Source organism: Orycteropus afer, unplaced genomic scaffold (genome assembly GCF_000298275.1).
Source record: "Orycteropus afer afer isolate SDZICR_OR568_19922 unplaced genomic scaffold, OryAfe1.0 scaffold00002, whole genome shotgun sequence".
NCBI classification, from domain to species: Eukaryota; Metazoa; Chordata; class Mammalia; order Tubulidentata; family Orycteropodidae; genus Orycteropus; species Orycteropus afer.
In genome coordinates this window covers 28271126-28291936 of record NW_006921589.1, presented here as the reverse complement: position 1 = coordinate 28291936, position 20811 = coordinate 28271126, and the positions used below count along the sequence as shown (strand labels likewise).

The 20811-nt window shown below is 38.9% G+C and overlaps 1 protein-coding gene across 1 annotated transcript in view; it reads left to right on the top strand.

The window, feature by feature from the left end:
• PARD3B (par-3 family cell polarity regulator beta) overlaps positions 1–20811 on the top strand; it is a 1522095-nt gene that overhangs the window by 375550 nt on the left and 1125734 nt on the right. The window lies entirely within an intron of this gene.

Sequence of the window (20811 nt, the reverse complement as noted above, 5' to 3'; positions counted from 1 at the left end):
ATCACTATGGAAGTAGATTGGCCCATCTTCCTTCCAAGGAGTGGCTGGTGGGTTTGAACCGCCAGCCTTCTGGTTAGCAGTCAAGTGCCTTAGGCACTATGCTACCAGAGCTCCTTTGAGATTATAGTTAGGAATTATATTAGGAATCCCCAGGCAGTTCTTACAGATCCCCAGGTTGATAGGTAAGATTCATTTGGGGATCTTGTTAAGATGTAGATTGTGATAGAGCATATCTGGGGTGGAAATGCAAATTCTCAGAGGGCGTCAATCCAGAATGAACTGGGTCAAAGCCCTGATTCATGAAAATAATTCTGAAGAATTGATTTGGAAATTAACTTAATGGTAATACTGATAGGATGGCCTGGACTGGAGTGTTCACCTCCTTGTTGTGTATATTTTTTAACTAATTTGACATTGTTCTTTGAGAGTACACCAGGTTAAATCTCTGAAATAACTGACATTCGTTAACAGATTTTAAAAAAAGAAATCTGCTATGCACGAGACATGTAAGATTTTTATTTTTCTATCCCTTTAAAGAACAAATTCATTCCTCACACCTACTCACACCCCCTGTCACTTTAGAACCGGTTTACATCTCCACCCTCCACCCACACCCCTCACATCCTTCACCTGCATTAACACCTGATGGGCATTTATTTCCCTGTCAGGGGTCTCTGGAGCTGTTGTGCCATTGACCAAGATATGTTTAGAAAAAAATTTAATCTCTTGTGCAATTTTGGCAAACAGCAGCTCGAGCTCTGCTTCTCTTAACAAATAACTTGCAGATTGTCATGTTTCTGTTGGGAGAAGGAGAAATGTCCAATCAGAACAGAATTGAAATGATATAAATTAGCCTCATTGTTGAGTAAATCACTGGCGTTAGGTAAGAATTGTGGATAAGAATAGCCTGGGCCCTCTTAAGGATCAGAGCAGGCATATGTGCATGCATGAGGAAACCAGGCCTTTGTTAGCATCCTTTCTGAAATGGCTATTAAAGTAATTACTGTAATTTATCGATGTTTCCCCTTCCTATTCAAAATGGGGTCCATTTTTCATCTTTTGTCTTGTGTTCCTCAGTTGGTGTGTGTATGTGTGTAAGCCTGTGTTGGGTCACATTTGTATAGTCTCTGTGGATTATCTGCGCCCAGGCTGATGAGGTGTGGACAAACTCGGAGATCACTGCGCCAGCTCTGCTGTCAGGAAATCCTAGCTCTTTCAGTATAATAAAGATAATTTTATTCTATAGTACCATGTCTTAGTGGTCAATTATAGCTTGCCATGGAACCATTTTAAATTTCTATGTTTGATTTAAAGAGACGCTTTTCTTGAATGTCTTTAAAAATACATCCATTCACAGCTATAGATTTTATGAGCATACTTTGTTGCATTTTTACTGTCATTGGTGATGTGTATAAGAACATTGGTACTTTATGTATATGGCTCATGGAGGGAGACTTTTAAAATCTCTTGACCGCATAATAGAGTATGTGCTCATTGTGCAAGACTTATAATTTTACTATGACAGCAAGGAAAAAAAAAGATTTTTTTATGCAGCAGTCTTTTTCTGCATTTGATATTTTTGTAAGGTAACTTAAGAACTTTCAAATTCCAAGGCTTCATTATAACAATTAATGCTAATTTTATTTTGTTTTTGCCTGAACAAAATAAAATGGTAAAAAGATGACCCTTTTTAATAAGTTCATATTGAATATTGAGATTAGGCAATTTCTAATATCCATTGGCTTCATTATTGTTTACCATAGTAGTCCACGTTGTCAGTATATGATTTAGTTTTTGAATTTCACCAACTGAGAAGTTTACTTATATTATGACTTTTCACAGCGCAGGGAAAACATAGTATATGTTGTTTACAGAGTCAATACTGAAATAGTTAAGGTTTCCTTTTTCTGTAGATCAAGCATTATAACTACAGTAACCTATTTAACTATTCCTTGCTTAGTACTACCTACTAAGGAAAGTCAGGTTTTGGAAAAAGTTTTAATTTATTGACAAGCACAACTGCAGTTGATCCCAAAGGGTTAAGATTCTGAGGCATAATTAGTTAATTATTTGTGGTTTTAAGGCCGGCAGTGCCTAAGGCATTTGACTGCTAATCAGAGGTTGGCAGTTCAAACCCACCAGGCCCTCTTGGAAGGAAGACTGAGTAATCTACTTATGTAGAGATACTGCCTTGGAAACCCAAGGAGGGGTCACTATGAGTGGGATTCAACTTGATGGCAGCGAGATTTTTTTTTTTTTTTTTTTTTAAGAGCTTTAATAGGAATGTATTGCATTTTATTTTTCCGGTGGTTTGATTCCTGAGTCAGACCAAATCTACTACCATCAAGTCAATCCCAAGTCACAGTGGCCTTATAGGACAGGGTGGAACTGCCTTCTAGGGTTTCCAAGGCTGTAACTCTTTAAGAAAGCCAGCTGTCTCATCTTTTTCCCCGGGGGAGTAGCTGGTGGATTCAAACCTCCAACTTTTTGGTTAGCAGCCAAATGCTTTAACCATTGCACTGCCAGAGCTCTTGATAACTCAGTAGCTACTTAAATTCTAAGTAAAGGAAGTGGAATGCAGTTTATAGTTTGCATTTTTGTAAAGGAACAAGGCACTTTCAAGAAAGCATGACTGAGATAGGGTTCTAGGGTTGTTGTTGTTGTTATGTGCCGTTGAGTCAGCCCTGACTCATAGCGACCCCTCCTTGGGTTTCCGAGGCAGTATCACTACAGAAGTAGGATTGCCCAACCTTCCTTCCGAGGAGTGGTTCTAGGGTAGATAATAGAAAAATTAAATGTAAACTACAGAAAACTTCAGTTTCTCCATAAAATTACAGTAATAGTGAATTTTGTAAAGGAAGTGAATGGTAAATTCTTAAATACTGCCATTTAAATGCAACAAATGGAAAATGGTTGTATTTTGTATGATTTACATAAAACAACATGTGTTAAAGCTCTCTCTGAGGCTTGTGAAAAATAAGCAGGTGTATGATAGTTAGAGTAACTACTTGGAAGAAATACACCCTCAAATTTAATCTGTTCAAAACCAATTCCTGGTTTCTCAATTAGCTGCACCTCTTTGGAATCTTCAGGAAGATTTTATTATTTTGATTGTACATATATTGATATCAATATTAAGGTAATGTTCCTATTATCTATGGGAGAATTTTGGATAATTAATATGGGTAGCTTTATCAATGATATATTAAATATATATCAATGATACATTAAAAGTATTTGAATTATTAATTTTAAATGCTTTTGTCACTTGAATGTTGGGAATAGATCCAGAAACCAGTATTCGCTTAGGGGTGGCCTGAGCCTCCACCCTCTGTCTCCAGAGCTACTACAGTAGCCTCCTAACCTCTCTCCCTGCTTCTTCTCCTACCATGAGCTCCCCTTTCCCCACTGCCCCACTCTTCAGCATCATAGCCATAACAACCTTTTAAAAATGTAAACCCGATGATCCCACATCTTGCTTAGAACCAGTTAATTGGTTTCTCATCTCACTTAGAGTAAAACCCAAAGTACTTACAATGATGTGAACCCTCCCTGGTACCCTGATATCATTGCCATCCAATGCCATAGTATCCAGTAAGCAAGGTAAGCATGGGCTTACTTGTGCTTACATATTAATCTGTAGTGAACGATTTCACATGGTTTCACTACAGCAAAGATTCTAGTTTCAGGTATGGCTGGTGTCTGTCTCTCTGCTAATCCTATATAACTTCCTATGGAATCAAAGCCTTTTTTCAAATATACAATCCCTGACAGAAAGGGAGTGCCTGGTAAGCAAGGAAAACGTGGGCTTACTTGTATTTACTTGCTAACCTGTAGTAGACAGTTTCACATAACCCATGTGAAATTGTTCACTACAAATTAGTAAGTAAATACAATTCAGTCTGTGCTTGCCTTGCTCATTGAGTGATCTGCCTCTGTTTCTTCCATCCCTTTTCACTCCCTTACCAGGTTCCAGACACATGGGCCTAGATGCCGTGTTATCTACTTGTTTCCCAAATAAGGTATTTTGTTATTCTGTTTTCTCAGCCTGGAAGCCTCTTTCTTCAGTTATCCAAAGGCTATGGTCTCATTCGGGAGCTCTGGTAGCATAGTGGCTAAAGCACTTGACTGCTAACCAGAAGGCTGGTGGTTCAAACCCACCAGCCACTCCTCGGAAGGAAGGTTGGGCAATCCTACTTCCGTAGTGATACTCGACGGCAAATAACAACAACAACAACAACAATGGTCTCATTCAGATTTCTGCTTAGATGTCATGTCCTCAGAGGAGCCTTGCCTGACCGTCATGTCTCAAGTAGCACTTCACTCTGTCTTTATCCATGATATGGCTTTATTTTTCTTCATTGCGCTTATTAACTCAAAAACTCACTGCCGTTGAGTCGAACCTGACTCATAGTGACCCCTCCTTGGGTTTCCGAGGCAGTATCACTATGGAAGTAGATTGCCCAACCTTCCTTCTGAGGAGTGGCTGGTGAGTTTGAACCACCAGACTTCTGGTTAGCAGTCAAATGCCTTAGGCACTATGCTACCAGTGCTCCCACTGCACTTATTGCTCACTGATATTATATATTTGTCTTTTTTCCTTCGTTAGAAATTAAGATCTATGAGTATGGAAGCTTTTATTGTACTCTCTTCTAAATTCTCAGTACTTATTTGTGGCACGAGAGCTGGATAATGAATAAGGAAGATCAGAGAAGACTTGATGCTTTTGAGTTGTGGTGTTGGTGAAGAATGCTGACAGTACGTGGCCTGCTAAAAAGACTAACAAATCTGTCCTGGAAGAATGCAGCCAGAATGTTCCTTGAAAGCGAGAATGGCCAGACTTAGTCTCAATTACTTTGGTCATGTTGTCAGAACGGACTGTTCTCTGGAGAAGGATATCATGCTTGGTAAAGTGAAGGGTCTACAAAAGAGGGGAAGGCCTTCAATGAGATGGATAGACATGGAGGCTGCAGTGATGGGCTGAGGTACAGTAGGAATAGTGAGGCTGGCGTAGGACCGGGCAGTGTTTGGTTCTTTTGTACCTAAGGTTTCTATGAGTCGGAGACAACTTGATGGCACGTTAACAACAACATTTGTGTCACATAATAATTGATGTTGTTCAAAGAACTAAGTTCAATAACTGTCTTATAGTTACTTAAGAGAACTATATTGGTCAAAGAACTGAGCTTCTGCATGTATAGAAAGCACATTTTCTAATAGATGATCAAGACCAGGTTTGGAGTACAAGTGGGAAGAGAGGCATGGTTGGCCTCAGCAAATGCTGGTTAATTTAAAGCCTTTTAGATCTTTCATGAGCTCAAACACCTGCCCCTAGTGTTTTCTCTCCCACTTGTTCTTAAACCATGTTCAGCTTACTTTTTGATTGCTCATCTCTTTTTGATTTTTAACCTGAAAATAGTAAGATTACCTTCACATAAGCCCTACTATGATGCATGTTTCTAAGGTACACCCAAAGTCAGAATTTTCCCAGTACATCTTTCATCTTCTTGTGTATTCTTCAGTATGACTTTTCAGTATTTACCCTTGAGAGTAAAGGGGAAAATGTGTGCCTAATCCTGCCAATGAGGAATCATAACATTTTCTACACTTCTAGAATCAGGAAGTCTTTCAGACTAGAATAATATTTTTGGAAGAAATATTCTACTGAATGCTCTCTAGAGACCTAAAAACGCCAATGTATATCTTTAAAATGGGTAATTTCCTTCCTTATTACCAACGGAATTGCCTATTACCTTAATTTCTGAATTACACAAACTTTGAAATCCCCAAATATGCTTAATTTTGTTTACTTTAGAAGGATTTTTGGACATTTGAAAACTCTAGTGGTTAATTTAGTTAGTAATTAAACATTAATGATAAAACTCATGTAGGAGCTATCAGGAAAGAAGGTAAACTACATAAATGCATTTTTTCGTATGAGAAGTATAAGCACGAACCTTTGACAGTTTTACAAAATTTTCATCTTTTCAGTGAAGTCCATTGTATTAAATACTGATCATGTGTAAAGCTGATAATGATGGTAGTGATGATGATTGAATGTTTAAGTGGCAGAAACTATCCTAGGACTTTACCTAATGCTATTTCTTTTAACCCTGAAATATTTTTAGAGTCGATATTCTTATCCTTATTTTGAGTTGAGTAAATGAACTTTTCCACTTAACTTGTCCTTGTTTATTCTGATGGAGGTGGCAGAGCCAGGCTTTGAATCCAGCCATGCCCACCTCTCAAACCAAGGATCTCAGCTGAAGAAAAGCCAGTGACTTAGTTGAGGGTCATAATGAGGATCCAGTTTTTCTCCATCATAATAATCTATTAAAACATGTAATCCTCTTTGTTCACCATCCCATTTAAAGTCACGGGTAGTAATTCTGCTGACTCAGCTGTCTCTTTTGGTTATTTCTTTGGGCTTCAGTTTCTGGCAGGTGCCCTCTGTGTAGAATCTGTTAACTCCCTGACATCTTAGAAAGGAAACGAAATAAACAGCATGGTTAAATCAGTAAGGCTAATTCATGCTCCTCGAAGTATGTCTGGCTTGCATGCATCTCCACTTTTCTCTGGAAAGGTTTTGTGACAGCGTGTTTCCCAGAAGCCCGAAGGCTGGAGCAAGAAGGAACATTGCCATATTTAAATCTTAGAACTTTTCTTTCACTTGTTTTGTCAGCAGAAACTCTGTACTTTCTGTATCTTTGATAGCTAGAAAAATCTGCTAAGCACCAAATACAAGGTTGATGATCTAACATAAGATCCTGTTGTTGTTGTTGTTGTTGTTATGTGCCATTGAGTCGGACCCAACTCATAACGACCCCTCCTTGGGTTTCCGAGGCAGTATCACTACGGAAGAGATTGCCCTATCTTCTGACCTTTTCTATAAGGAATGTTATTAAGACACATAATCTCTCAAGAAAATTTTACTAAAATGCTAAAATAATACTCTTCAGATAGCAATTATAGTTGTTGATATGTTATCTAGCTGGAGGACTAAGATGAGTGAGCTAGAAGGAGAGTTGAAAGCCTTGAGAGTTGGCAAGAGTGGTTTGATAGGATGACAGGTATTAATTAAGATCTTTAATAGGAAGGTGACTTATTGAAAATAGAATGTGGATGAACTTGTTGGTCTCAGAGGTGAGGTAACAGAAGAGTTTTTTTCTTTACGTTATCTGTATGAGCACAGAATAGATTATTAATGAAGGAATATTTTTACCATTGTGTGGTAGTCTGGCTGCCAGTTGTGATATTTTATTATGCTAGTTAGTTCTTAAGTAGGCAAGTGGCTATTTCTCAAAAGCAGGATTATATGAAATATTTATGACTCATTTTCCAAGCATATTCCCTTTTGTCCCCCCTAGACAGAACATAATTGTGAAGCTTTGCCTTTTGTATAATAAAACTTGTCTGCCATTTTACACTGAGGATTGGGAAAGAGGGAAATTTGCTAACCACCAGGGGCTCTACCAGTCAAACCACAGTGTCGCCATGGTAGGAGAGTTGCCCCTTGTTGGAAATCTAAGTTGAACTGAAAGCACCAGGTAGAGGATCTGAGAGATGTGATGTGTGACTCTAGGGAGAGTGATGCCCCTTCTCTCTCCTTCCCCAGAGGAGGGAAATTGCAAGATTTCTCCTCCTACAGAGAAGGTTTATGCTAATATTTAATTATGCCTACACTGTGGCTCTGGTAGCATAGTGCCTAAGGGACTTGACTGCTAACCAGAAGGCTGGTGGTTCACACCCACCAGCCACTCCTCAGAAGGAAGGTTGGGCAATCTACTTCCCTAGTGATACCGTCTCGGAAACCCAAGGAGAGGTCGCTATGAGTTGGGTCCAACTCAACGGCACATAACAACAACAACAACAAGCTGTGGCCCAGAGATGTCAGGAAAGGAATGGCATTTTGGGGATAGGTCAAATAGGAGTTGATATGTGATATGGAAAAGAGAAGTGAGTAGATGATACTGCTTCATGAAAACCAGGAGGAAGCCAAAGGTTAACATCTAATCATTGTGTAATGTACCCATGGTAGCAGTCTTGCCAAGTGGAGATGATAAATAAATGTAATCATATGTTCATTCTTGATGTGAGAAATGTTGATTTTCAAATTGGTGAAGACTAAGGAGAGTGAAACTTCAGAAAGACAACTGTAAACAAGTTGCAAGGAAGCATATCCCTTTAACGAGCAAGGATCAAATAACTGATGGTTGGAAACCATTTGAAAGAAGAATGGACAGCACTTTGTTTTCTTCTTTGGGGCTAGAACTCATCTCAACATTTAAAAGCAATGTTCTGTTTGGTTAACATCAGGCCTCCCAATTTCAGGCCAATGGTCTTTTTAGTACAATAATTTGATGTGTGTGTTTGTGTGTGTGTGTGTGTGTGTGAGTATGAAACTAGGATGTGAGGAGTACCATTGACTACCATGTCTTTCTCCCATGCAATGGCTGATGGATTCAAACCACTGACCTTTTGGTTAGCAGCCAAGCACTTTAACCACTGTACCACCAGGGCTTCTTCAGAGGAATGTAAGGGAGAGTAATTGAAAGAAACATGAAGATTTTTATTAATTTGTTTTTATATTATTGCAAAAATATAGGTACTACATTATTTGCCAATTCAACATTTTTCACTTGTACAATGCAATGAAACCAGTTACATCCGTCATGTTATACAACCATCACAAATAACCATCCCCATAAATGCTCATTGTTGTCTATATTCATTGCTGTCTTCCTGTTCTTGGTGGCTTACACAATGTCTTGTTCTGTGCCTTTGAGGTTTTCATCCTATTACTGTCTATCCTTTTTTGTGTGGTTTTGTTAAAATATAAATTTTCCAAAAAAGATTACTTGCTGCCTTGGGTAGCAATGTGGTACTGTTATTATGTTGACAATGGAGAGCCATTGTATATTTTGAAGCAGTTAAATGATATGAGAAACTCTGTGTTTTAGAAAGGAGAACACTGGATGGAATACAGAGATTGTATTAGAATTGAGAGAGTTTGTAGAGAGGGAGGACATTCAATACAAGATCTAATAAGGGTCTCAACTAACATCTGTCAATGAGCATAGGGAGAGGTGGTAATCTTAAGACATAATTTTGGATAGAGATGATGGACCTTGGATGACAGTAGTAAAGTACAGTATTTGGTGAATGTGAAATGTCTGTGGCACTTAAGTAAATGGAAAACTGGAAATAGTCATAGCATCATCTCTCTTCTTATCTACTTGAAACTCATTGATTAGTTCTGCTAAGTATAGTTCTAAATTATGTACTCAGTTCTTATTATCTTACTGCTATCAACTCAGTCCAGCTGCCATCTCCTGCCTTGTCATTGTGTTGTTAGGTGCTGTTGAGTTGTTTCCAACTCATAGCGACCCTATGTACACTAGAACGAAACATTGCTCAGTCCTGTGCCAGCCTCACAATCCTTGCTATACCAGAGCCCATCATTATAGCCACTGTATCAATCCATGTCATTGAGGACCCTCCTCTTTTTAGTTGTCCCTCCACTTTACCAAGCATGATATCCTTCTCCAGGGAATGGTCCCTTCTGACAGCATGACCAAAGTAGGTGAGATGAAGTCTGGCCATTTTTGCTTCCCAGGAGCACTCAACTGCACTTCCTCCAGGACAGATATGTTAGTTCTTTTAGTAGTTCATGTCACTTTCAGAAGCATTCTATGCCAACACCACAGCTCAAAAGCATCAACTCTTCTTTGGTCTTCCTTATTATTCCTTGTCCCAGCTCTCACATGCATATGAGGCAATTGAAAATATTATGGCTTGAGTTAGATGCACCTTAGTCTTCAAAGAGACATCTTTGTTCATCAGCACTTTAAAGAGGTCTTTTGCAGCAGATTTGCCCAGTGAATACATCATCTGATGTCTTGACTCCTGCTTCCATTGGTGTTGATTGTGGAACCAAGTAATATGAAATCTTTGACAACTTCAGTCTTTTCTCCATTTATTGTGATGCTGCTTATTGGTCCAGTTGTGAGGATTTTTGTTATGTTTATGTTGAGATGTAATCTATATTGCAGACTTTAGTCTTTAATCTTCATCAGTAAGTGTGCCAAAGGGGCAGGGAGGTCGCATCTTCTGACCTTCTCTAACCCCACAAGAGTAAGACAGAATCACTATCAGTAGGCCAAGGCCTATTCCTGCAAGGCCAGACATGCTGCCTCCCTCCAACCCTGACACCAACTGTTCTCCCACAGCACCCTCCACCTCTCTGCTGGGTTCAGTAATTCACTGCAGTGGCCACACACAACTCAGATTATGGGGTTTATTAGGGAAGCAACAGGCTACAATTCAAGTTCAGAACATGCTCAGTCTCTCTCATCCCACCATCTCTCAGCCAACAATCTCTCTCTTAGCAGTACATGTCTCTTGGTGTCACTCTCAACAGTGTGTGTCTCTCGGTGTCTCTATCAACAGTGCGTGTCTCTCTCAACAGTGCATGTCTCTCATGTCTCTCAGCCAGCAGTGAGAGATTTCTTCTGCCTTTAGTAGGGCTTCTTTTGAACCTGGCAGTGTGGCCAAACTAACCAATCCCAACATCAAAGTTTTACACACCTGAGAGAGAGTGAACTTCCCAGAAAATTACTTTGTGCTGCTCCCAACAGAAATACCCCAGGTGGATAACTTTAACAGTCAGGAGCTACTCAGTTGCTCACAGCAAATTCTACCACACAGAGTTTACAAAGACTTATGGCTAGAAAATTACACTATGCAATTTAGTAAACCACAAAGTGCTTCAAGTCATCCTCACTTTCAGCAAAGTTGTGTTGTCTGCATATCGCAGGTTGTTAAGGAGTCTTCCTCCAATCCTAATGCCATGTTCTCCTTCATATAATCCAGCTTCTTGGATTATTTGTTCAGCACACAGATTGAATAAGTATGGTGAAAGGATACAACTGTGACACACTCCCTTCCTGATTTTAAACCATGCATTATTTCCTTGTTCTGTTCAAATGACAGCCTCCTGGTCTATGTACAGGTTCCTCATGAGTACAATCAAGTGTTCTGGAAATCCCATTCTTCTCAGTGTTATCCATACTTTTTTATGATCCACGTAATTGAATGCTTTTGCATAGTCAATAAAACACAAGTAAACATCTTTCTTGTATTCTGTGCTTTCAGCCAAGATCCATCAGATGTCAGCAATGATATCCTTGTTCCACTTCTGAATCCAGCTTGCATTTCTGGAAATTGTCTGTCAATATACCTTTGCAACCATTTTTGAATTATTTTCAGCAAGATTTTACTTGTGTGGAATATTAATGGTATTGTTAGATAATTTCCACATTCTGTGGGATCACCTCTCTTTGGAATGGGTACAAATATGGATCTCTTCCAGCCAGTTGGTCAGGTAGCTGTCTTCCAAATTTCTTGGCACAGATAAGAGAGTGCCTCCAGCATGGCATCTGTTTGTTGAAATATCTCAGTGCAGCTTCAACTTCTTCCTTCAATACCATTAGTTCTTGATCATATACCACCTCCTGAAATGGATGAACATTGACTAATTCTTTTTGGTACAGTGACTCTTTGTATTCCTTCCATATTCTTTTGACGCTCCTACATCATTTAATATGTTGCTCATAGAATCTTTCAGTATTGCAACTCGAGGCTTAAATTTTTTCCTCAGTTCTTTCAGCTTGAGAAATGCCAAGCATGTTCTTCCCTTTTGGTTTTCTAACTCCAAGTCTTTGCTCAGTTCATTATAATAATTGACTTTGTCCTCTCAAGCTGCTCTTTGAAATCTTCTGTTCAGCTCTTTTTTCTTGTCATTTCTTCCATTTGCTTCAGCTACTCTCTGTTCAAGAGCAAGTTTAAGAGTCTTTTTTGACATCCATTTTGGTCCTTTCTTCCTTTCCTGTCCTTTAAATAAGATTTTGCTTTCTTCATGGATGATGTTCTTGATGGCATCCCATAATTCCTCTGGTTTTCGGTCATTGGTGTTCAAAACATCTAATCTATTCTTTAGATGGTCTCTAAATTCAGGAGGGATATAATCAAGGTCATATTTTGGCTCTCGTGGACTTGTTTTAATTGTCTTTGGCTTCAACTCCTGCCTAGACTTCTGTAATATTCTTACAACTGGTGTCCTCATAACTGCTGTTTCCCTTTTCTATTCATTCTCCTTTAGACAGCCACAGTGGTCCTCTTACCATGCACTTTTAATTATTTTACTCCCTTACTTAACCATCTTTCATGATTTCTTACTGCTTTTAAGATAAAGACCTACAATTAAAATGGCCTACATCGCTTTATATTTTGGGCCCTGTCTGCTCCATCAGTCTCATCTCAAACTGTGTTCAGGGGGCTCCAGCCATCCTGTCCATCTCTGAAAGTGTCAGACTCTCTTCAGACTTTACACTTTTGCACCCATTTTCTTCTGCTTGAGATGAGCTACTCTGTCCTCTTCACTGGGCTATGTCTTTCTTTCTGCAATATCTATATTAGTTGTTTTCTCTTCAGGGATGCCTTTCCTAGTACTTGTTCCCTTCTAATATTATCTCTGCTATTTAGCCAGTGTTATTCTTTCTTTCTTTTTTTCCTTTTTTAAAATGCATTTTATTGAAATGTAATTTATGTACAGTGAAATACACAAAACTGAAGTGAGATGGGTCAATGCATTTTTGTTGTTGTTGTTTTGCAGTATTCCCTCCCCTCCCGCCCCAGCAACCAACAAAGAAAGTTTCCCTCCATATATAAACCTTTCCTTGACCCTCCACAACAACAAACTAATACTATACTTGTCCTTCTGTGATTGACTTATTTCACTCAGCATAATGTCCTCCAAGTTCATCCATATTATGTGGTGTTTTGCAGACTCTACATTATTCTTTAGTGCTGGATAGCAATCCATTGTGCGTACGTACCATAGTTTGGTCATCCACTCTTCCACTCATGGGCATGCGGGGTTGTTTCCATCTTTTTGCTATTGTAAATAGTGCCGTGATAAACATGGGTGTGAATGTATCTGTTCCTGTCCTTGGTGCTCACCTCTCTAGGATATATACCTAGTAATGGGATTGCTGGGTGTTCTGGTTACCTAGTGCCACTCTGACAGAAATATACCACAAATGGGATGGCTTGAAGAAACAGGAGTTTATTCTCTTACAGTTTGGAGGCTTTAAGTCTGAGTTCCAAGTACCAGGCTCTAGGGGCTGGGTGAAAGCCCCTCAACCTGGGGCTTCAGATCTGTCTCCTGCTCCTGGCCCACTGAAGCTAGAGGCTTTTCTTCACTTACCTGCTGGCTGCTGAGGCTGACAAGCCCAACGTTGACAAGTAAAAAGGCACAGTCCCAATGTTGCCAAAACACATGGCAGGCCATTAATTCAAGTCCATTGAAAGTCCCCGGGTTGGCAGAACATGGCACGCTGCTAACAACAACACGACTACATGCAGGGTTCAAGCATGCTGTAAGCTAGAGACTGTTCCCAAAGCTGTTTCTTATATATGGGAAGCAGACTGCATTCCTAAAGCAGTTACTCCGCTGCTTGTGGTAGGTCCCACCTTGGAGTTGATTGCCAGTCTCATCATGGGGAATAACTACCACCAGCTGCCCAGCCAGTCAACTAGGCTCAGCCAAGTTGACACACAAATTTAGCCACCACAGTGGGTCAAATGGTATCTCTAATTCTGGCTTTCTAAGGAATCACCATACTACTCTCCACAGTAGTTGTATCACTTCACAGTCCCACCAGCAGTGTATGGGAGTGCCAGTCTCTCCACATCCCCACCAACATTTGTTATTTTCTGTTTTGTTGACCCTTGCATCAGTGCTGGGGTGAGATGATAGATATCTCATTGTTGTTTTGATTTGCATCTATTCATGTCTTCTGCCTACTGTTAATTTCTTTGCTGTTGAGGCATTGGAATTTTCTATAACTCTTGGAGATAAGTCCCTTGCCCGATATGCAATTATTGACAAGTATGAATTTGTTGGTGTCATTTTGGTCATGTGCTTTTTTGTGGTGTTGATTTCTTTGTTCTATATAAATTTCTGTGCTGAGCTCGTTTTGTTTAAGAATCGTGCTATCACTTCCTTCATTGCTGTTGTTTTAGTATTTGCTAAATATTTGTGCTGGTCCTCTTTTTTATTTTGGTGTAAAGGTTTATCATTTTTCTTTGAGATTACTTTGGTGGGATAGTGCCTAAGGCATTTGACTGCTAACCAGAAGGCTGGCAGTTTAAACCTACTAGCCACTCCTCGGAAGGAAGGTTGAACAATGTACTTCTGTAGTGATACTGCCTCGGACACCCAAGGAGGAGTTGCTGTGAGTTGGATCCGTCTTGATGGCAATGGGTTTGTTTTTTTTCCCAAGTTTAGAACAGTCTGTTCTATCTTGTACTTGTCTTGACTTCCCTACCATTTAGAAGTTCTGTAACTACACAGTTTTTTCCTTCTTTTTGATTTATAGCTGTCTTCATTTGTCAATTGATGTCTCTGGTTCCCTGTTTACAATCTTGTAGGCTTATTTACTTTGGATGCTTCCATAGCTGGGTTGGTTTCTGGGTTATGTCACCATGTGTGTTAATGGTCAGTTGTTTTTTGCTATTATTGGTTCTCTGTCCAAAGGACCCCCGTTAGCATCTCTTGTTAGGTTGGTCTGGTTTTAACAAATTCCCTTAATTTCTGCTTATCTGAAAATGTCCTAATTTCACCATCATATTTGATGGACAGTTTTGTTAGGTACATAATTTTTGGTTAGAATTTTTTCTGTTTTAGGGTTTTATATATATCTTGCCATTATCTTCTTGCCTGCATGGTTTCTGCTGAGAAATCTGAGCTTAGTCTTGTTAGTTGCCCCTTGTAGGTAACTTTTTGTTTTTCTTTCTGTGTCTTTGGTTTTGGTGAGTTTTATGATGCTATATCTTGGTGATTTTCCTTTGGAGTCTATCCTATTTGGGGTTCATTGGACTTCTTGAATGGATATATTCTCATCTTTCATCATACCAGGAAAATTATCTTCCAACAAATCTTGGACATTTTTCTCAGTGGTTTTCTTTGTCTTTTCCTGTTCTGGAATTCCAGTTACATGTAGGTTATTCCTTTTGATGGTATCCCACATGAGCCTTAGGCGTATTTCATTTTGTTTTGATCTTTTTTCTGATTGATCCTTTTCTAAAGAATTATTGAGGTATTTGCCTTCAGTCTCACTAGTTCTGTCTTCCATTAATTCAGTTCTACTCCTCTGCTTGTTCAATGTGTTACCTATTTCTGAAAATTTAGTATTAATCTTCTGGATTTTTGTCTGTAGATTTTATGTTATTTCTAATTTTTCATTTATTTTGCCATTTTGTTCTTGTATTGTCTTTTGAAATTGTTCTAGGGTTTTCCTCAATTTTTTCAGTGTTTTCCTTGATCTGTTTCTCAATTCATTGATGATACTTAAATATAATCATTTTGAATTCCTTATCAGGGAGTTTCAATGCTGCATCTTCCTCAGGGATGTGTTTTGGATCTGTATCCTGGTCTCTTGTTTCTTCTGCTTCATCTTGCTTCTTTGTGTGGACTGTGATGCTCTGTTGTCTCTGAAGCATTGTGATGTTTTTGTGTTTATATTTAATTGGCGATTGTATGTTGGAATGACTTGCTCATGATTTTTATTTTGTTTGTATGTTACCTACATAAGCAGGGTGCCGTGTTGTGTTCCTCTGTTTGCTAGTTGGCAGCACTTACACAGTTACTGCCTGTCTCCTTTCCCGTTGTCAGCCTCCTGACATAGCCTCCTGTATGTCCCTGCTTTCCTTGGCAAACAGAGCCTATTCTTAGGTCTCTGGAATCCGAATGAGAATGCTGTCACATTGAAATCCAAAATGTCCACCACTTGTAAACATTCAAAGTGGCTGCACCTTCAGTCACTTTAAATATCCAAAATGGTTGCCCTCATAATCATTCAGAATGGCTGTGCCCTCAGTCACCTTAAATATCCCAAATGGCCACTGCTTGTAAATAATCAAAATGGCTTTACTCTCCAGACAGCAGAAAGTCCACAGGTCAGCTTTTCTCCCTCCTTGCTGCTTCCCTTCCTAGTCATAGGCCACCAGCACAGTTGTCTCTGCAGCTCTTGGTGACTAGGGCTTATCTCTAAGTCAATTCTCAGGTCCTAACAGCACTTGGAAATATTCAGAATGTCAGTCCCGTCAGAGTAGCTGACAGTCCACTGCTTTGACTGTCTCCATACTCACTGTTTTCTTTCAGGTTTTTCCACTCGTTGGTGCCTAATCCACTTCTGTATAGTTCCTTTCAAAGCTCAGGGCTCCAGGATTATCTTCTGTATCTCTGTCAATTGGTTTCTCTTTTCTTTGTTGAAGAGGGTCTATGTAGCTTGTCTGCCTAGTCCACCTTCTTACCAGAGATCCCAGTGTTATTCTTTCTACAACACAAACTTTATTATGTCATTTAACTGCTTCAAAATGTTCATTGACTCTCCATTTTCAATAGAATCACATTCCCAAATATGTTACCTTCCATGTGTAATTATTTGTTTAGTGGCAGAATCTATGAGAGCAGAGATTAATTGCACTTTTATTTTTTAAATTCCCAAGTCCGCAGTGCCAGACTAGCACATGATGTTAGCTCTTGTTGAGTTGGCCTCTAATTCCTGGTGACCTGTGCACAATGGAAGGAAGTGCTGCCCAGTTCTGTGACACCCCGTGATCATTTGTGGAACAGACCATTGTGATCCATAGGGCTTTCATTGACTGATTTTCAGAAACAGATCACCAGGCCTTTCTTCCTAGTTCATCTTAGGATGGAAGCTCCCTGAGCAGGAAATCTGTTCAGTATCACTGTAGCATGCATGCCTTCCTGACAGATGTGTGGTGGCTCTGCTGGAGGTGGGTTGGCCAGGAATCAAACCTATGTTTCCTGTATGGAAGATGGAATTCTACCACTGAACCCTCATTGCCCCTACCAGGCACATAGAAGTTGTTTAATAAACATTTTCTGGGAAAATGAATAAGGGCTTTAACACAATTGATATGAAATGTTTGTAAGCGTCATTAGGAATATCCATTAAACTGTTTGATGGCTCAAACCAAATCAGACTCACTGTCATTGAATGGATTCCTACTCATAGCAACCTCTGTTGGGTTTTCAAGTCTGTAATTCTTTATGGATGCATACTACCTTATGTTTCTTCTGTGGAGTGGCTGATGGGTTCAAACCACCGAACTTTGGGTTAGCAACCAAATGCCTTAACCAGTACACCACCCGAGCTCCTTGTTTGATGACTAGCCATTTCTTTTATCTCTCTGTTAAATGAAGGATATAATGGTAGGTATGTTTTAATTGACTTTTTTTTTTTTTTTTTAAGGGTGAGGGTAATGTAGTCAAATTATGGAACATTCTGATGATCTGATAGGAAAGTATAGTTTAGAAACTCTAACCAACTGAAGACTGAACATTTCTGGTCTTTATCTTTTCTTATTTCCTGCTAACTACTGTATTAAATAACCAGAGTCACATCACAATAGAAATAACATTGGTGGGTAAGCATGTGCAGGGTCACTTGGCTAATAAGTGATAATATGGATGATATTTGACACCAGAATGACCTGAATAATGTTGTTAGATGCTGTTGAGTAGTCTCCAACTCACAGGGGCCCTGTGCACAACAGAATGAAGCAATGCCTGGTCCTGTGTCAGCCCCATGATCCCTGCTATTCCTGAGCTCGTTGTTGCAGCCACCATAAATACTAGAGAAGAACAGAGTGAATTTTGTTTGTAAGGCAGTGTTGAAGGAATCAGGGTGAGATACCTTGTGGAAGCCTTTCTTGTGATTATATGGCTGCATTTGGCAAGCAGAAAATTCCTAATTTCCTCTGCTGTGAGACTCCCAAGGAGGCATTTATATTAGTGATACTGAATTTGCAAACCTGCATTTTAAATTTTAGCTCTATTTGTATTCCATGTCTCTCTGGGAGGTGTTCAGTACATTATGAAATTCTGTGCTTTACCTCCTGCTATGGATTTGAGTTCTTAGCCTAATTAATCATTACGTGTTGTCAGTCTATCATGATGTGGTTAATTATCAGAGAGAGTGTACGTGTTTCAGACAGCCATGACCCTTTCCTGGGTAACTATAGAAACCTTAGCAGTACTAGTTATTACCTAAAATCATAGAATTTGGTTTTCAAAGCATTTTAGCCTTTGATAGTTATAGGCAAGTAACTGGTTATCATCTAGGAAAAAAAGAAAAGCTTGTGTGAAACTAAGGTTTTTAAATAAGTTATATATAATAGAAATATGTTTTCATTAATTTATAAATAATGGAAATATGTTGTATTTGACTATAACGTGAAAAGCTTTTTCTTATCTGTTTACTCTGTTTGCTACAGAGCATAGAATCTAGTCTTTATCAAGAATGTTTAGAAAAATCCTAATAGAGTACTTTCCATTTGGTACAGTAGTTTTATACTGCATAGAAGCTTCATATCTGGGTAGAAAGCAGCTAAATTTGGGCACTTACACATATCTGTCTCCTTAGAAGTGAGAATGGCCAGACTTGGTCTCCCCTGCTTTGGTTATGTTGTCAGAAGGGACCAGTCCCTGGAGAATGAGATCCTGCTTGGTAAAGTGGAGGGTCAGCAAAACAGGGGAAAACCCTCAAGGACATGGACTGATACAGTGGCTGCAATGACGGACTCAAGCGTAGCAATGGTTGTGAGGATGGGTGCAGGTCTAGGCAGTGTCTTGTTCTGCTGCACACAGGGTTGCTGGGAGTCAGAGCTGATCGACAGCACCTGACAACAACATGCAGTTGTATAAGTAGACGGTATTGACACTGCAACATGCTATTGATGGACCCCTGAAATTACAGTGTTTTAAAGATGGGAGCAGCAGAGGAACACTTTCTGTTTTCTTTTTAAATTCTGAGGAATTACATCTGAGTGAGAAAAAGAAAAAAATGGTCCTTGCATTTTCTAATATGAAGCTCAGCAAGAATTATAGTCTGAACGGGAAGTGGAAATCTGCCATAATTTGTACTATCCCTCACGTATCATGTTGTTCAGAGCACAGGTAGCATCCTCTTGGGCGGGGGAGAGCATTTGAAGTGTGTTCTTGATTCTGGTGGGGTGGATTTCAGTGGTGTGTGATGATAGTGAATTGTTTCATGTTACAATGTCAACAGTTGATTTACAGATCATAACACATAAGGTTTTTTCTTATTTTTGTGATGTTTGCTTTCAAGGAAAATGTAGTGACCAGACCTTTAAGTCTGCATTTTCACTTAAGGCTGGGTTTCTTGGTAATTTGTTAGTGAAGACTAATGGCTTTCATGTATAATTGCAGATATTAGAATCAGAATATCACAATATTGCTACATAAAAACTTAAGACTCAGGTGATTTCCAGTTTCCAAACAAATTATAATAAAAAATGTGTATGTACACATCTCTAATTGAGATGTGAATCATTTTTGACTATTCTTATGACACAAGTTTAACTCTTAAAAGGTAGTTTATTTCTCCAATTGACTATATCACAGAATAAAGCTGGCACTGTTAACGTCGGTATTTACTTTTCAGATCAAAACATAAATTAAGGATTTTGGCAATTAGAATTTAGCTGCCAGCTTAGTTGATGATGAACAATAATGACAATGGCTTCCCATTGTTGAGCTTCTACTAGGAAATGAAAGTATAATTTGTTTTTGTCAGAAATGTGAATAGCTACAAATATTAATGACTTATTGGTTTGACAGGTTTTTTTTAAAAAAAAAAAAGGTTTTTAAACTTGTGGTAACATATGAATAGGTAAGCATTATGAATGCATCTAACCTGAACATAGCATTTGCTGTGTGTTTAATAAGTTTTTGGTGTGATTCTGCTTTGCTGAATGAAAGTACGTGATCCACTGTATTTGTTGTTGTTATTGTGGCTCTGTGAATTGTGCTATTTAAAATCTCATGTTGTTGTTATGTGCCGTCGAGTCGGACCCGACTCATAGCGACCCCTCCTTGGGTTTCTGAGGCAGTATCACTGTGGAAGTAGATTGCTCCATCTGCCTTCCAAGGAGTGGCTGGTTGGTTTGAACCGCCAGCCTTCTGGTTAGCAGTCAAGTGCCTTAGGCCTTTTTGGCTTTGATTATCAGACTCTCTTCCTAATATTTTTATTTATTTTTTTTTTTACTGTACGTTTCCAGGCTAATCATTCTCTTAAAAGTTTGCATGATGAAGAACAATGAAAATTAAATCTCTGATTTAAAATTGGTCTTTCAAACAACTAGATTCACGAATTCTGTGAGCTGAGAGTGTGTTAGACTCTGATGTGGAGAGTGTAATGTCACTGGTTTCGTTATGCCAGAATGTTGATCAGCCTAATTATCTAAGAATCTTCTGGTTCTCTGGCATGCTACAGCTGTGACTTTCCCTTTGTCTCTGAAATAACTGTCTTCCACACTGCATATGCATGAGAGAATGTTTTATCATATTAGTAAATCACTTATGAGCTTCATTCCTTGTTAAAATGATACTGTTTGCTAAATATATATTAAGACACTCCTTGTTGTTTATCTGCTTGAATAAAGCCACACCAGTCAACCATTTGTAAAATATTTTAAGTCAGCCATATGAAAAGGAATTCATTGCAACTACAGCTATGTCTAATAATGCTGTAAAAATGTATTTTTCCATCTTATCATCCCCAATTAGGCAGTGTATTATTTATCCAAGGAGGATAATTCTCTTATCCTCCTTAGTTAAACATGTATATTTCCTATGTAATGTTTTAATGTGTTTTCTTATATACTGCTGGTTACTACTAATAATTGGATCCACATGAA